The 17,282-nt window shown below is 33.8% G+C and overlaps 1 protein-coding gene across 5 annotated transcripts in view; it reads left to right on the top strand.

Annotated features, from left to right (window-relative positions):
• MIPOL1 (mirror-image polydactyly 1) overlaps positions 1 to 17,282 on the top strand; it is a 317,627-nt gene that overhangs the window by 128,338 nt on the left and 172,007 nt on the right. The window lies entirely within an intron of this gene.

Raw genomic sequence — 17,282 nt, 5'->3', positions numbered from 1 at the left:
TTCATTCTCTTGGTTAAAAACCTGAAAGTGGAATTGCTGGGTCGCAAATTGTTCACTGAAGTTGTTGTATCATTTTACAGTCTCAGCAGCAATTTATGGAAGTTCTGATTGATCCATATACTCACCAACAATTGTCAGTATTTTTAATTATAATTATTTTATTCGGTGTCTAGTAATATATATATCATTGTGGTTCTAATTCACATCTCCCAATGACTAATAATGTTGAACACTTTTTTATGTGCTTATCGATCATTTATATATCTTCCTTTTTGAACATCCGTTCAAGTCTTTTGCCTATCTTTTAATAGAGTGATTTGACTTTTTATTGATTTGTAGGTGTTCTTTGTATATTCTAGATAGAGTCAGTTGTCAGATATATGTAGTAAAAATATTTTCTCCTAGTCTTTTCTTGTTTATTCATTTTCTTAATTTTATATTCTGATGGACAGAGGTTTTCAATTTTGATGAAGTCTGATATATCAGTATTTTAATGTACCTTGTCTAAGAAGTGTTTCCTCACCCCAAGATCACAAAGGTATTGTCTGTGTTTTCCTCTACAAGCTTTATTGTTTTAGTTTTTACTTTTAATCAGTGATTTACTTAGAGTTAACTGTTGTGTATAGTATAAGATTCAGGATCATTTTCTGAACAAGTTAATATTCAGTTGTTCCAGCACTACTTGTTGAAAAGGTGGTTTTTTACCCCATTGAATGGCTTTGGTGTCATTTTTTTGAAAATTAAGTGACCATATATATCTATTTATGGACCTACTATTCTATCTTAATGATCTATTTTTCTATGCTTATGCCAATGCCACACTGCATTGATTGCTGTAAATTTTGATGTTAGGCATTGAAAGTCCTCCAACTTTGTTCTTTTTTAAGGTTGTTTTTGTTATTATAGATTCTTTGTATTTTCCTACAGATATTAAAATCATATTTTCAATTTCTATAAAAAGCCTGGTGGGATTATGATTAGATTGTGTTGAATCAGTAGATCATTGGAGTGGAGGGGGATTGACATCTTAACAGTTTTCAGTTTGTTTTTTTTTAAATCCATGGTATTTCTCACAATCTTCTTGATATTAATAATGCACCACATGGTTTAAATTTAAGAATCTTAAAACAGTAAAATTTCACTTGCCTTCATCCTTTTGATATATTGACATTTATTTTTATATTTATTTTGATTCAAATAATAAATTGTCTTTAAAGAAATTATGAGAATTAAAAATATACTCTTCTATGTTTATCCATCATTGATTTTAGATACTCTCTGTTTCTTCATGTTGGAATGAATTTTCCTTTTTTGTTATTTTCCCTAACTTGAATAACATCTTTTAGCCCTTCCTTCTCTCTCCCTCCCTCCCTCCCTCCTTCCTTCGTTCCTTCCTTCCTTTTTCCTTTCTCTCTCTCTCTCTTTCTCTTCTCTAATATACATGTGCTCTTGTTTAGTTCAGTTCTCATTTATCTGCATGTATCTTTATTTAACCCTCATTTTTTAAGGACATAGTCACTAGATATAGATGGATATAATACATAAGATGGCTATGAGATGCCCCAAGGGGTCTCCTGTATTCTAGATATATTCCTTCTTACCTCCATTGTATAGTAGCAACTCTGTTTCCCCTGGGTAGTCAGGATTAGTTACCCCAGCCAGTACATTAACCTTCTTCCTTACATATTGATTCAGAGGCATGAGGAGCCCTAAGTGACCAGGTAACAGTTTCAACTTCCAGTTTAATGGAATTTTTGTTATGTCACTAGGTGGAAGTTTTTCTCCCTTTGGAACTAAGACCTCTGGATTAACAGAATCTCAGTTTGCAGAGATGGGAAGCAAAAATCTTGCTATTGGATCACTATGGGTAATAATGAATGAAGCCACTCCCATTTCAACCCCTTGATTCCTGGACCTGTGAATATTGGCTGTGGGTGAAAAAGTACTATATATTGGATTCTGGTTTAGAGCATATACAGTGTCATGGAGAACCTTGTCCTAGCCCCACCAGGTGTTGCCACATATCTGGCACTATAATCAAGTCTTCAAAAATCCATTCCACTGTTTTATCAAGCTAGGTGCATCAGGATGATGTGGAACTTGGTAAGATCAGTGTTCATGAGCATGAGCATATTGCGACACTTCATGTGCTATGAAGTGAGTTCCTTGATCAGAACAATGCTGTGTGGAATCTCATGGTGATATGTAAGGCATTCTGTAAGTCCATGGATGGCTGTTTTTGCATAAGGATTGCATTCAGGGAAGCAAATCCATATCCGGACAAAGTGTTTATTCCAGTAAGAACAGTAAAGAGCAGTTTTGGTAAGAAGGTAGGAGAATGAAAGTTTGTGATCCAAGAGAAGAGTTTCAGAGTTAAGGATTAAAGAGGACTAAGGAGAGGATATGGCTGGGGTTATTGTTTGAAGGTAATTTTATTGGAATAAATGAGTCAAGAAATTGTGAGGCTAGAGTGTTGTATGGGTGATTCTTGCTTTTTTGTCTAGAATATTGACAAGAAAACAAATGTTTTAATGTGGGAAAGTAACCTTTGTTGTCAAATCACAGTGGTACAGATGAGAAGCAAGTCATCCAAATCAGTGCTTCTCAAACTGTCTGTGGTGAAAACCAGCTTAAAAAAAACGTTTTTCCAATGCGTTATGGACCACTACTTTTATAACAAAATAAAAATGACTTATCAAAAAATGAAATGAAGAAATATATAGACATGCAAGATTCAAGCAAACATTCTTTTAATGAGTTCAAAGCCATAAAGTTTGCTCTGTGAAATTCCTATAAAATGTTTAATTGCTTCTTCTGAATTTTAGCACTAGCTTCATGGCAGTATCAGTTTCGGACCACTACTAGCCCGTGGGCCACACATTATGAATGGATAACAGAAATTTCAAAAGTGAAAAGGTTGTTTAATGAAGGATTAGTGGACTGGAAATGACAGTTGAGAACCAGGAAAAAATACATGTCCTTTTTTTCTGCCTCTGAAGTAACAGTATATGAAAGAAGAGTACGCTGTACTAGAGAGGGTGTAGATGAAAGTGTCACTGGAAGTGAGGTGGTTTTTTATTGAGCTGAGGAAATAAAGGGATTAAGCTTAAGAATGTATGGAAGTATCTTGGCAATGAAAAAGTACTTCCAAAGTCCATAATGCCAAAAGTACAAGGAGGGTAGGTAAGAGAAAGAGCTAAGCCAGAAGCGAATTCAAGTTTTAGTTGACTTTAGGGAGCTGAATATAATGTAGACTTATTTTTCACTGAGATTGCTCTTAAGTTAGTCACTGCTAAATAGTTTGGATGATGTTCCTGGCTTTGCATATGCATATTAATAAAACAGTTTCAAGAACATTTAAACATTTTTTTTAAATAGGTGAAATGGGGTATTCCCTGGTGGTCCAGTGGTTAGGACCCTGTGCTTCCACTGCACGGGGCATGGGTTTGATCCCTGGTTGGGGAACTAATATCCTGCAAGCCACATGGCGTGGCCAAATAAATAAATAAAAATAGGTGAAATGATTGACTCCATTGAAAAACTAGGAAGTGTCCTGAGAATTGTCCCAAGTTTCCAAAGCATTTCTTATAGTAGTCACTAAATCAGTCCACAAGTATTTACTGGTTTCCTATGTAGAACACTAGTTATATTTACATATTCAAAGATAATTAGTCTTATCTCTCAAAGAGAGTAACTTTTATATAATTTTCAACTTGTTGATACTTTTCTTTATCACACAATTTTTTAGTTTTTATCCTGTTGTAATCTTAGAAGTTGGAGTGGCTTCTGTTAGGATTTAACAACGTTTGGACAACACACATTATAAAAGAAGAAAATTAAGAATGAGCACTTAAGTAATTGACAGCTCTATTGAGATTACAACATTTATAATAGCAAACAAACAAAGTTTTCAAACCAAGAGGAGGAGGCATCTGTGATTCCACGAATACAATAACTGAAAAAAGAGCTTAATAAACTATTAAACTGTGGCTATCATCCGGTGCATACTAATACTATTTCCTGAACTCTGCCTTGTGTTTTACAATAGTATAAGAAGCATCTCTATTATTTTGTGCAATAACTGCCAACTTAGCATTTAGGTTATACTGTTGTTTGTTTGTGGATTTGGAGAAAATCCATTGAAGTTAACTTAAGAACCAATTCATTACAATGGTATTATTTACTGAATTTTGTTTTCCTGACCATTAGCTACCTACAAGGTTCAGTATTACAAGGTTATAACTGTACAAAAAGGATCACAGTACCATATCCTAGTCGTGGCATTAGCCAGAGAAGTAAAGTCATCATGTTAGAAATAAATGCCTTTGCAGCACTGAAGAGATTATAGAAATTGAATAAGCTAGATTAGATCTTTTATGTAGTAATTTTATAGTTATCTTTATTTTAATTATTTCAGTTATAAAATATTGTTATACTATTCATTACTTCTGGTTATTCCTATTAAACTAGAAATGCAGTACTTTTCTGATATAATTCATAACAAAACAAAAATTCAAAGCAGTTCTAGAGTTTTTATTATTGAAATTGAAGTGTTATTAACTTTGAATTGTAACTTTTTTAAATTAATTAAATTATTTATTTATTGGCTGCGTTGGGTCTTCGTTGCTGTGTGTGGGCTTTCTCTAGTTGCAGCGAGCGGGGGCTACTCTTTGTTGCAGTGAGCAGGCTTCTAATTATGGTGGCTTCTCTTGTTGCGGAGCACGGGCTCTAGGCACGCGGGCTTCAGTAGTTGTGGCTGGTGAGCTCTGTAGTTGTGGCTCATGGGCTCCAGAACGCAGGCTCAGTAGTTGTGGCGCAGGGGCTGAGCTGCTCCACGGCATGTGGGATCTTCCTGGACCAGGGCTCGAACCCGTGTCCCCTGCATTGGCAGGTGGATTCTTAACCACTGCGCCACCAGGGAAGTCCCTGTAACTTTTAATTTAATGACTAGAATTCTAATCTCAAATCTATTTAAGATTTTAGGTGATCATCCTAAAACATTTGGAAAGTACAAACCAACTTTTCTTAAATTTTATATAAACACATTTCTAATTCAATTTTAATGTATTAAGTAATTATGGATCCATATAATTAATAATTATTGACATAATTAACAATTCATACATTAGATGTGAGATATAATAGCCTCGGTGTTAGATTGCCATTTTCTTTTTATTAGACCTGAAGGCTACCCCAGCAGATTGAGATCCTGAGAAGCTGTGGGTATGGTGGGAGGGGTGCCTCTTCCCAGCACAGCAGATACTACTGAAATCAAGGGACTCTGTGGCTTTTATTTTTCTCCCTTCTTCATTTTTTGGGCAACATGTTTAGATTACTCCCTTGGATTTATCAGCCTACTCTTCCCTTTTTTAACTTCCAGAACAATGTGCCATAATACACAGCCAGTTAGAATACACAGCCAGAGAATTAGGATGCTGGGCAAGAGAGCTCAGAGAGGGGTAGGTTGAATGGACAAATGATAAGTTAGTTTTGGCTTACTTTTTTATTCAGGGAAGTATTACTTGCATTTTTAATCTCTTAGTTTCTTATGTTATTAACAGCTCAAATGTTGGTAATCATTTCTAGATATGTTCTAATTAAAATCCAGAAAAGGTAATTTCATAACTCTCCACTTCAGTAATCACATTTGGTAGGTCAGCAGTGTCTAGTTATTAGAAGCTAAGTAAATACTATTACTAATTTACTTTTAGTTTACTCATAATTCAGTAATTATTATCATTTACATATTATTGCAAAACCTGGGGGGAAATTTCTACTAAGGAAATGTTTAGGAATTTATGTACATAATTTCATTTTCTGTTGACTATTATAGAAAATAACCAGTTTTACAGATATTAGGAAAAGATATATTGAAAGTTATAGGAAATTGGAAGGGAAGAGTTTCATTGGGTGTTAAGTCAGTTTGAAATAAATGAAAACTTATCATTCCAGTCTATACTGCAGGAACCTTTTCCTTATTAGGGAAAAATTGCTTTTGGTCCCTTGAAAAGCAATAGAGACTTCTTGTCATGTCAGAGTAATTATTACCAATCTTGTGTTCCCTCAAAAAACAATTATAATATTGGAAAAAAATGTGTGAACAACAGGCTGCTCGGGAATGCACAGAGACGAGCTCAATGATTTCCCTGTATTGTGCCTGGGAGTTACTCTTGCTGACTCAGGAAGGTAGAACTCAGGCAGAGCAGTGGTCTTGCTGCACTAAAAAAGAAGAAATTTAAGTCCAGGTATTTGAAATAGCTGAAACTTGCAGGAGATGTTATTAGATCAGAGGAAACTACGCCCATATGTTTGGAGGGAGGCTAGAGTGGAAACACCAGGTATCTGTGTGTTTATTCACCTTCAGTCCTGGTCCAAGACTTCTGCAGTGCATGCACAGGGCTTGCACACAAGTGGTTTAAAAGCACTGCCAGAGTACTGTGAGTTAAAAGAAGTAAGTCCATTGCTGAGAACCTTGGTCATTCAATTGATTCTTCCTTGAGTTAAGGACCAAGCCTGAATGCAATGCTGTTTAATAGAACATTCTACAATAATGGAAATGTCTCTGCATTGTTCAGTTTGGTAGCCATGGACTACATTTGGTTCTTGAGCACTTTAAATGTGGCTAGTGCAAAAGAATAATTTATTTTAAATTTTATTTAGTTTTAATTCATGTATACTTAAATCTTATTAGCCACATGTGCCTTCTAGCTACCATATCAGACAGAGCAGCTCTAGGTTAAGAGTCACGCCCTAGGATTAAGTTCAAAACTGGAATAGACCTCAAATAAATTATAAAAATAAATTTGATGGGTGCAAAGGAATCCAGCAATAACTTAACTCTTTGCTAGAGGAAAAATCCACATTCTTCAAATAAAGACAATATAATCTAGGTACCTTACAATGAACCACCTGCAATGACCAGCATATAATTAAAAATACTAGAAGCAGATAAATGTGACCCACAGTCCAGAGAAAATATAGTCAACAGAAACAAGTCTTGACATACCTCAATATGTCAGAAATTGCAGAAACGTACTTTGAAGAAGTTATTCTAAGTTCCTTGAAAGATTTAAAGGAAAGGTGATCCCAATGAGTGAACTGATGGTAATATCAGCAAGGAAATGAGACTCTAGAAAGAGCTTAATTGTAAAGCTAAAATTGTAACACCTGATATGAAAACTTCAGTGGACAAGCTTAATAACAGTTTAGAGACCATACAATGAAAGATTAGTGAACTTGAAGACAGATCTCTAGAATTTATCCAACCTGAAGAAAAGAGGAAAAAATGAAAATAAAAGAATACAACCTCAGTGATCTATGGAACAATATCAAGCAGTCTAACAATGTTTAACCTCCAAATATTTAGGGATATTCTAGATATCTTATTCTTGTTAATTTCTCATTTAGTTCCCTTGTGAGCAGAAATATACTCTGTGATTTCAGTCTTTTCAAATTTATTGTGATATATTTTAAGGTCCAGCATATAGTCTTTTTTTACTATTCCTTTGAGAAGAATGTGTATTCTGCATTTGTTGATTGTTTTATAAATTTCACTTAGGTCAAAGTGAATGAAAAGTCAAGCCTTCTGCAGTGTTAATGATTTTGTCTAGATTGTTTAGCAGTTACAGAGAGAACCAATTATGATTGCTGAATAGTATAAAAGAATGAAATTAGAGCACTCATGCTATCTGATTTCAAGACTTGCTCTAAAACTACAATAGTCAAGACTGTGCTTTGTGCATACACAAATCAGTGGAACAGTGTAGAGAGCCCAGAAACAGATCTCGTATATAGTCCCTTAATTTTTTTTTACATTTTAATAGCTTTATTGAGATTTACTTGCTATTCACACATTTAAAGTCACAATTCAGCATTTTTACTGTATTCACAGAGTTGTACATTCTCACAATTTTAGGATATTTTTATCAGCCCAAAAGAAACTCTATACCCATTATTAGTCATTCCCATTCATTCCACCAAAACAGCCCTCCACCAGCCCTAGGCAACCGTAATCTAGTGTCTGTCTACATAGATTTACCTATTCTAGACATTTTATGTAATGGAATCATACAGTATGTGGTCTTTTGTGACTAACTTCTTTCACTTTGTATAATGCACTTAAAGTTCATCCATGTGGTAGCATGTATTAGTACTTTTATTGCTAAATTAATCCTTTTTAAATTGCCAAGTAATAATATGGATATACCACATTTTGTTATTCATTTGTCAGTTGATGGGCATTCATTTCTGCTTTGTGTTTATTACAAGTAATTCTACTCCGAACATACATTTAAGGTTTTTGTGTGGACCTATATTTTCATTTCTCTTGGGTGTATATCTGAAAGTGGAATTTCTGGGTCATATGGCAACTCTATATTTAACATTTTGATGATTGTATTTGTCTTTTTGTGACTGGCTTATTTCACTTACTTAGCATGGTGTCCTCCATATTGTAGAATGTGTCAGAATTCCTTTATTTTGAAGGCTGAATAATATTCTGTTTTATGTATATACCACATTATATTTATCTGTTCATCCATCAATGGATACTTGGGTTGCCTCTGCCTTTTGGCTATTGTGAATAATGCTGCTGTGAACATGGTGTACAAATATATCTTGAGGCCCTGCTTTCAATTCTTCTGAGTATACACCCAGAAGTGGAACTGCTAGATCATACGGTAATTCTATTTTTACTTTTTTAAGAAACTGTCATACTGTTATCCATAGTGGCTGCATCATTTTACATTCCCGTCAACAGTGCACAAGGCTTCCAATTTCCATATACTTACTGACACTTGTTGTTTTCTGGGGTTTTTTGTTTTATAATAGCCATCCTAATAGGTGTAGGGTAGTATATTATGTGGTTTTGATTTGTATTTCCATAATGATTAGCAAGGGTGAACATCTTTTCATATGTTTTTTGGCCATTTTTGTATCTTCTTTGGAGAAATGTCTATTCAAGTTCTTTGCCCACTTTTTAATCAGGTTTGGTGTTTTTGTTTTTGAGTTATAGGAGTTATTTATATATTCTAGATAGTAAACCTTTATCAGGTATGTGATTTACAGATATTTTCACCTGTTCCATGGGAGGCATTTTTCAGTCTGTTGATTGTGTTCTTTGATGCACAAAAGTTCTTAATTTTGATGTCCAATTTATCTGTTTTGTCTTTTGTTGCCTGTGCTTTTGGTGTCATATCCAGGAAGTCATTGACAAACCCAGTATCCTGAACTTTTTCCCTTATGTTTTCTTCTAGGAGTTGTATAGCTTTACCTCTTACATTTATTTAGGTCTTTGATCCATTTTGAGTTAATTTTGTATATGGTGTAAAGTAGAGGTCCAGCTTCATTATTCTACATGTGTATATCCCGTTTTCTCAGCACCATTTCTTGAAAAGACTGTCTTTTCCTCCATTGGATGGTCTTGGTAACCTTGGGAAAAAAGTTTTCACCATATATACAAGGGTTTATTTCAAGGCTTTCTATTCTAATCCATTGGCCTACATGTCTGTCTTTATGCCAATGCCACACTCTTTTGATTACTGTGGCTTTGTAATAAGTTTTGAAATCAGGAAGTGTGAAGCCTCCATGTTATTGTTATGTTTTCTTGGTGGAGTAACCATTTTATCATATATTGTCCTTATTTGTCTTTTGTATCAGGTTTTGACAAAGTCTGTTCTGCTCGATGTTAATAAAGCCACCCCTGCTCTCTATTGGCTACTATTTGCATGGAATATCTTTTTCAACCCATGCATGTCTTTAGATCTAAAGTTAGTCTCTTGTAGACAGCATATAGTTGGATTCTGGCTTTTTAATCCATTCTGTCAATCTTTGTCTTTTGGTTGAGGAATTTAGTCTAGTTACATTTCAAGTAATAACTGATAGAAAAGGACTTACTATTGCCATTTTATTCATTGTTTTTGGTACATCTTATAGCTTCTTTGTCTCTCATTTCAGCCCTTACTGCCTTCCTTTGTTTTCAGTTGATTTTTTATAGTGATGTGCTTTGATTCCCTTCTGATTTCCTTTTGTGTATATTCTGTAAATATTTTCTTTGTGGTTACACATAAAATATCCTAAAAGTTATAACAATATGTTTTAAACTGATAACTTTAATCACATAAAAAACTAAACTCCTTTAGAGCTCTATTCCCCCACTTTATGTTATTGTTGTCACAGATTACATCTTTATATATTATGTACTCATTAACATAGATTTCTAAGTATCCTATGTTTTTGTCTTTAAATCCTATAAAAGAATAAAAAGTGGGGTGACAAACCAAAATTACAGTAATAAAGATTTTTTATATTTGTGTACTTACCTTTACTGGATAACTTTTATATTTTCATATGGCTTTTAGCTATTCTGTACTGTCCTTTCATTTGAACTCTAAGGACTCTCTTTAGCATTTTTTGTTAGAGCAGATTTAATGTTAATGAACTTTCTCAGGTTTTGTTTATCTGAGAATGTCTTAATTTTGCCCTCATTTTTGAAGGATGTTTTTGCCAGATATGAAATCCTCATTTGACAGGGTTGTTTGTTTGTTTGTTTCATTCAGCAATTTAAATATATCATCCCACTACCTTCTAGCCTGCAAAGTGTCTCCTGAGAAATCAATTGATATTTTATTGAGGATTCCTTGTATATGAACAGTTGCATTTCTCTTGCTGCTTCCAAGATTATCTGTCTTTGACTTTCAACAGTTTGATTATAATGTATCTTGGTACAAGTCTCTATATTTATCCTACTTGGAGTTAGTTGAGTTTTGTGTATTTTTATATCCTGTGTTTCCTCAAGTTTGGGAAGTTTTCAGCCACTATTTCTTTAAATAAGCTCTCTATCCCCTTTCTCTCTCTCTTCACTTTCTTTGAATTTCATAATGTGTATATTAGTCCACTTGATAGAACCATAAGTCCCTCAGGCTCTGTTTACTTTTCTTTATTATTTTTTCTTTTTTCCTCAGACACTATAATTTCAAATTATCTTTGTTCAGGTTTACTGATTCTTTTTGCTTGTTTGAGTCTGCTGTTGAACCACCCTAGTGAATTTTTCAATTCAGGTATTGTGTTTTCCAGCCCCAAATATCTGTTAGGTTCTTTTTAAAAATAATTCTTTTATTTTGTTTATATCCTCATTTTGTTCATGTGTTGTTTTCCTGATACTGTTTAGTTTTCTGTTCATGTTCTCCTTTAGCTCATTGATCATACTTAAGACAGTGGTTTAAACTCTTTGTCCAGTAAGTTTGAGACCTGTGTTTCTTTAAGATTGGTTTCTGTGGATTTATTTTGTTCTTTCAGATAGTCTGTGATTCCCTGTTTCTTTGTATACCTTCTGATTTTTTTGTTGAAAATTGGGCATTTGAAATAATACCCACATCTCGCATTCTCTGTAGACTGGCTCTGTGCAGAAGACTTTCACTAATCAGCCTGCTCTGATGACTGAAGGTCCTCTTGAGCCTTTTCTGGAGATGTATCTTCCCTGGGCCCATGTATGCACTTTTATTCCAATTCTTCTGTATACTTGTCTGCTTTTAAATGTTTTATTTCTCTTAGAGTCTCACACTTGCTTCTTCACAAAGCCTTTGGTATGTATTGTAGTCCTCTGCTAATAATCTCTTGACTCCAGACAGCACGGCTCTACAGTTCCCCCATAGCTCTCAATCACTGCGGCATTCACTACAGCTTTTGGCAACCTCCAACCTAATATGCAAACCATGCCATCGTTCCCATAAGTACTTCAGTTCAGGAAAGACAGAAACAAGTGCCTGGGGCAGCCCCTAGACAGACCAGTATGTTGGAAACAAGTGCCTCTCTTTTGTTCCATCCAAAGGAGGAACTGAAAATTGGGCAGCCTCCTCCCAGCTGACATCACTATGGTGTGCCATGGAGACAGTCCAGGAGGAGCAAGTAAGAATGCTGCATATTTTCCTACCAATTTGAAGAGTGTCAAATTGGTTGGGGGTTTATTTGGTTGCTGCTGATCCTTAATTGTTTTCTAGAATTCCCACAAAGCTTTAGTCCATATGCTATTTACTTTTTTTTCCATTGGGGAGCTAGGGCCTGGAGCTTGTTTGTCCACCATCTTGCAGGTGTCATTCTCCTCATTGTGGTTTTGATTTACATTTCCCTAATGGCTAATGATGCTGACTGCCTTTTGTGCTTATTGGCCATTTGTTTATGTACTTTAGAGAAATGTCTGTTCTGGTCCTTTGCCCATTGTTTGGTTATGTTGTTCTTTTTATTATTGAGTAGTAAGAGTCCTTTATATGTTGTAGATACAAGGTTGTTTTTTTTAAATCAGATGTATCATTTATGAAATATTTTTCCCTTTCTGTGGGTAATCTTTTCACTTCTTAATGATGTCATATGCAACACAAAAGTTTTTCAGTGTGATGAAGTCCCATTTATCTTTTTTCTTTTGTCACTTGAAGGCTTAGAAAGTTATGCTGAAGCCAACGTCACTAAGATTTACTCCTGTGTTTTCCTAAGATTTTTATGGTTTTATTTCTTACATTTAGATCTGTTATCAAATTTAAGTTAATTTTTCTGTATGTCCTAAGAAAGTTGTCTAACTTCATTCTTTTGCTTGTGATACTCTTGATTTTTGACCAAGACATCAGGTCAGTCCATTGGAGAAAGGTATGTATTTACAACAAATACTGGTGGAACAGCTGGGTGTCAGTATAGAATTAAAAGGAAACTTGACTCTTCCCTCACACCATACTCAAAAATAAAGTCAAGGTGGATTATAGACCTAAACAAGAAAGCTTAAACCAAACCTTAAAGATGTTGTAAGAAACCATGGGTAAATATCTTTATTACCTTGAGGTAGGCAAGGATTTCAGAAAGGACGGAAATAGCTCCAACCATAACAAAAAATTTGACTTTAACAAAATTAAAACTAATGCTTGTCAAAAGCCAACTTTAAGAACATGAAAAGGTAAGCCATAACCTAGGAGAAAATATTTGCAATTCATGTATCTGACACAGGACTTGCATTAAGTATATTTAAATAATTCCCACAAATTGATAATAAAAAGAAACAACCCAAGAAAAAAATTGGCCAAAGACTGGAAAAAAAACTTCACAAATGTCCAATGAACACATGAAAAGATTACTATAACTTGTGAACAGGGAAACACAAATTTAAATGTGATACCATATCACATGCACTGTGGCATCTGAAATTAAAAAGACCAACAACAGCAAATGTTGGCGAGGATGTGCAGCAACTGAAACTCTGATCCATTGCTAATGGGAATGTAAAATGGTACAACCGGATTTGAAAACTGCTTGACAGTTTCTTATACACTTGAGCAATATCTACTTCATGACCTAGCAATTCCATTTTTAGGTATTTACCCAAGGAAAATGAAAACATATACATGCTGTAGGAATTTTAGAACAATGTTTATAGGAGCTCTTTCATAATATCCAAATACCAAAAACAACTCAACTGTCATTTCTTTAGTGGGAATATGGACAAATCATGGTATATTCATACAGTAGAATATTATTTTGCCTGAAAAGAATGAACCACTCATGCACAGAAAAACATAGATGAATCTCAAATACATATGTTGATTGAAAGAAGTCAAAGGATTACAACTTAAAGGTTTCATTGTTTTTTTTTGAAGTTAAAGAACAAGTGAAATAATTCACGAAATTACAAATCAGAACAATGGTAGCCTATGGCTATGAGGGCAGATTGGAAGCACCAAGTCCTTTCTGATGTGATGGAAATATTATATATCATCATCAAAACATTTTGCATATTTCTGTATTTAAAAATTAGTTATTTTTATTTAAGTATAATGTTTTCAGATTTCTATATTCTTATGCTGCATTTATGCTTATTAATACAGTATATGATAGCCTAAATATTGTCTAGTGGCACATGCCTATAATTTTACAAGGAAATTAATATGAAAAAATAAGATTTCTTTAAACAAAATTCACATCATTTATTTATTAAGCATGCATTATATAGCTTCAGTGAACTATGTGCTGGATTTGTCCCTGGGTTTGTAGGTGGATGTGACCAAGAATGCTAAGCAGGTGGTTGCAGATGGGAACATAAAGGAAGGGCAGTGAGTCCATAGAGGCAAGGAGGGAATGGTATTCCTCAGGAGGGCTTCCCAGTGGAAAGATGGGGTCTGGTGCTGTGTGGGTAAATCATATATATATAAAAACTTGTGCAAAGGCATGAAAGTTGAAAGGAATGTTCATATTTTGGGGACTGGATAATTTATCATGTCTGAACTAGACCAAGTGTGTAATTAAGGAGGAATGAGAAAATATGAAATGGGTGTGGCTCATGAAACGCCACTGTCATTCTCCAAAACTTAATTTTAATTCTGTAAGCAGTGGGAGAACCAATAAAGGATATCAAGATAGGGTAGGTAGAAGTTAGTGTGATCAGAGTTGTATTTTAGAAATAGCTTTCTAGAGTATTTATTAGCTCTGAGATGCAACCTGAAAACACGTGCACATACACATACACATACACATTCTTTTTTAAAATTCCCCTGATGATATTGTTTTGCAGCCAGCTTTGAGAACTACCAAAATAGAGGGTAGTTTGGAAGGGCTTCAGACTGAAGCCATGACACTTGCCAGTTAATGAGAAACTTAGAGGCTGAATGAAAGGTATGACATAGGGGATAGAGAATAAAGCATGTTGAAGGAATAGGACTTACTCCAACTTTAGGATAAAGATAGGAGGAAGCTTAAAATGATTTTCAAGTTTAGCAAGGATGATTGGGTAAATGCCATTTATAAGCAGGGAATACAGTAATGCAGTAAATACATATTTAATATCACCTGTGTTTTAGGTACCTTGCTATGGGCTCTACCTTCTTGGAGTTTGCAGTTTATATGAAGGAAAAATAGATATTTTGGACATTTTCATGTGAAGACCTGATGATATCAGGTCTATTTGTATATGCATACATAAATATACATATAAATATATGTATGTATAATTATGTATAAATGTATGTGTGTTTTTGTATATGCATATATATTTGTTAACATACTAATATAGGGGTGAAAATGTGTGTGTGTATATATATGTATGCATATATATGTATGTAGCTTTTATAAAGGCCTTCATTTCAAAGAAAATACTTCCATTAATAAAATAATAGCAATTTTTTGTTTTATATTCCTAAAAAGAACATTATGATTTCAGATACTATGTTAGCCATAGAATGTGCAATTAAAAGGTGCGAAATAATTGCCAAGGTGGTTTTTATTAATTTAGCTTAGACTTGGTTAGGTCTGAATGAACTGACTTAAATGTAGTAATCCTGTATACTGGCTAGTTCATATTCCACTCTGATCTATGTTATGTACTTCCTTATATCAGATTTATGTACTACTTTAAAAATTAACTATCTCTGAATGCTCAAAGTTCAAATTTTAAAATGTCATCATCAACTTTTTCTGTAGCTCTAGCTATTTCCATTGCTTTTACTATTTTCCTATGTGTGTTCATTATAAATGTTGTTGATAAACAATTATTCTGCCTGAATTTGAATCCTACTTATTAGTTGCATGACTTTAAAGAAGGTATGTATTACTCTCTGCTTCTGCTTCCTTCTCTGCCAAACAGGATAATATCTAATTCATAGGGTCCACATGAAGATTGACTGATTTAATACATGTAAAGTTCTTAGAACAGGGCCTGGCACATACTAATTTCTCACTAAGAGTCGATTGACTATCATTAATCACATGTGTTAACCTTTATTTTGAAACAGAGATGTAAACCATGATTTTTTAAATGAACAGCTTTTTTATGAATACTAATGTAATAATCTTAAACAGTATTACAAAAATGGTATTTTAATAGCATAGCATACTAAACAAATACCTGCATACATGTTGACACCTTTTTAAATAATTGTCATGTTTACTAATAATACTTTTACTATGTGATTTAAAATGTTTCTTTAATCTTTTTTGAACAATTTAATTGTTTAAAATGAATATTAATTACTGTCTTTGTTATTAAATCCTTAGTTATTTACTTTCATATGGTGTTTTCAAAATGGTATATGTAAACATAATTAAGATATCATATATATAAATATGTAGAAGCGTTTTATTTTCTGGCATGTTGCCTGGTAAGTGGTGGTATAATATTGCCTAGTGCATGCTCGATGAGTGTTTACTAAATAATTTATGTTTTGTCTGTGTGTACATGTGCATGCACACTCACACGTGTATCAGCTGTAGCATATGTGTTTTCAGAGACTCATTCACATAATTATTGTTTTTCTTTTTTAATCTTTGGTTTTTTTAAACCTCAGTATTGTATAAATTATTCATTTAACCAAGTTGTTGATACTTTGCCAGGGCTTTGAAGAAACAAGTTACCATTTTGAATTTGGAAGCTCTTTATTCCAAGTTATTGTAATGTGAGAAAAACATTCTATTTATTTTTTTAAAATCTAAAATCAAGTGATTTTTTAAAATTCTTCTAAACGAAAGGGAAAAAAACTTACTTATATAATCCTAAGTGCTTCCAACCGTCTGCAGTTCAAAGTACATAATTTACATTGACACCAAAGTTTAGTTTCTGTTTTGACTGGAAGAGTCTGGTGTTATTTTTTGTCTGCAAAGGAAAGAGTTGTATAGCATCCAAGTGGGAAGATGTTTGATTGTAACGCAGTCAACATGATTTGTGACTGAAAGGAGATTGTACAGGAGGAGAAACAACAGCTGTTAAAAACCTAGACAATATTAGAGAGAACTTTTTGTTAAAACTTTTTTTTTTTTTGGCCACCCTGTGTGGCTTGTGGGATCTTAATTCCCCAACCAGGGTTTGAACCCAGGCCCTCAGCACTGAAAGTGCAGAGTCCTAACTACTGGACCACCAGGGAATTCCCTCTTTTTGTTAAAAACTTAAGGCATGTTAATCTTTCAGGAAGTAAACATAAAGTAAAACAGAATCATAACAATATATTTTCTGCTTGATAAAATTCTTCAGAATTCACAATAATGAGTAAAAGGAAATTACTGATGAAAACAGATCTTATAGCAAATATGGGTCAAATCCTTTAATAAAAATTTGCCATTAAATTTTGATATATTTTATGTGTTTAGCTCACTCGTACTGTAGAATTAGTTTTGTTTGTTTGCAGAGGCAAATTTAATTCTTTTCTTCTTATTAGTGATCTTACAGAGCACAGAATCATGAACCTATGTGATGTTTTCACCCTGCTACAACAACTATCCATTTTTTTTATCTATATGCCCCACTCATTTACTCCTCATTA

Source organism: Eschrichtius robustus, chromosome 1 (genome assembly GCF_028021215.1).
Source record: "Eschrichtius robustus isolate mEscRob2 chromosome 1, mEscRob2.pri, whole genome shotgun sequence".
NCBI lineage: Eukaryota > Metazoa > Chordata > Mammalia > Artiodactyla > Eschrichtiidae > Eschrichtius > Eschrichtius robustus.
Note: the sequence above shows the minus strand (reverse complement) of the source record. Positions and strands in the feature narration are given on the sequence as shown.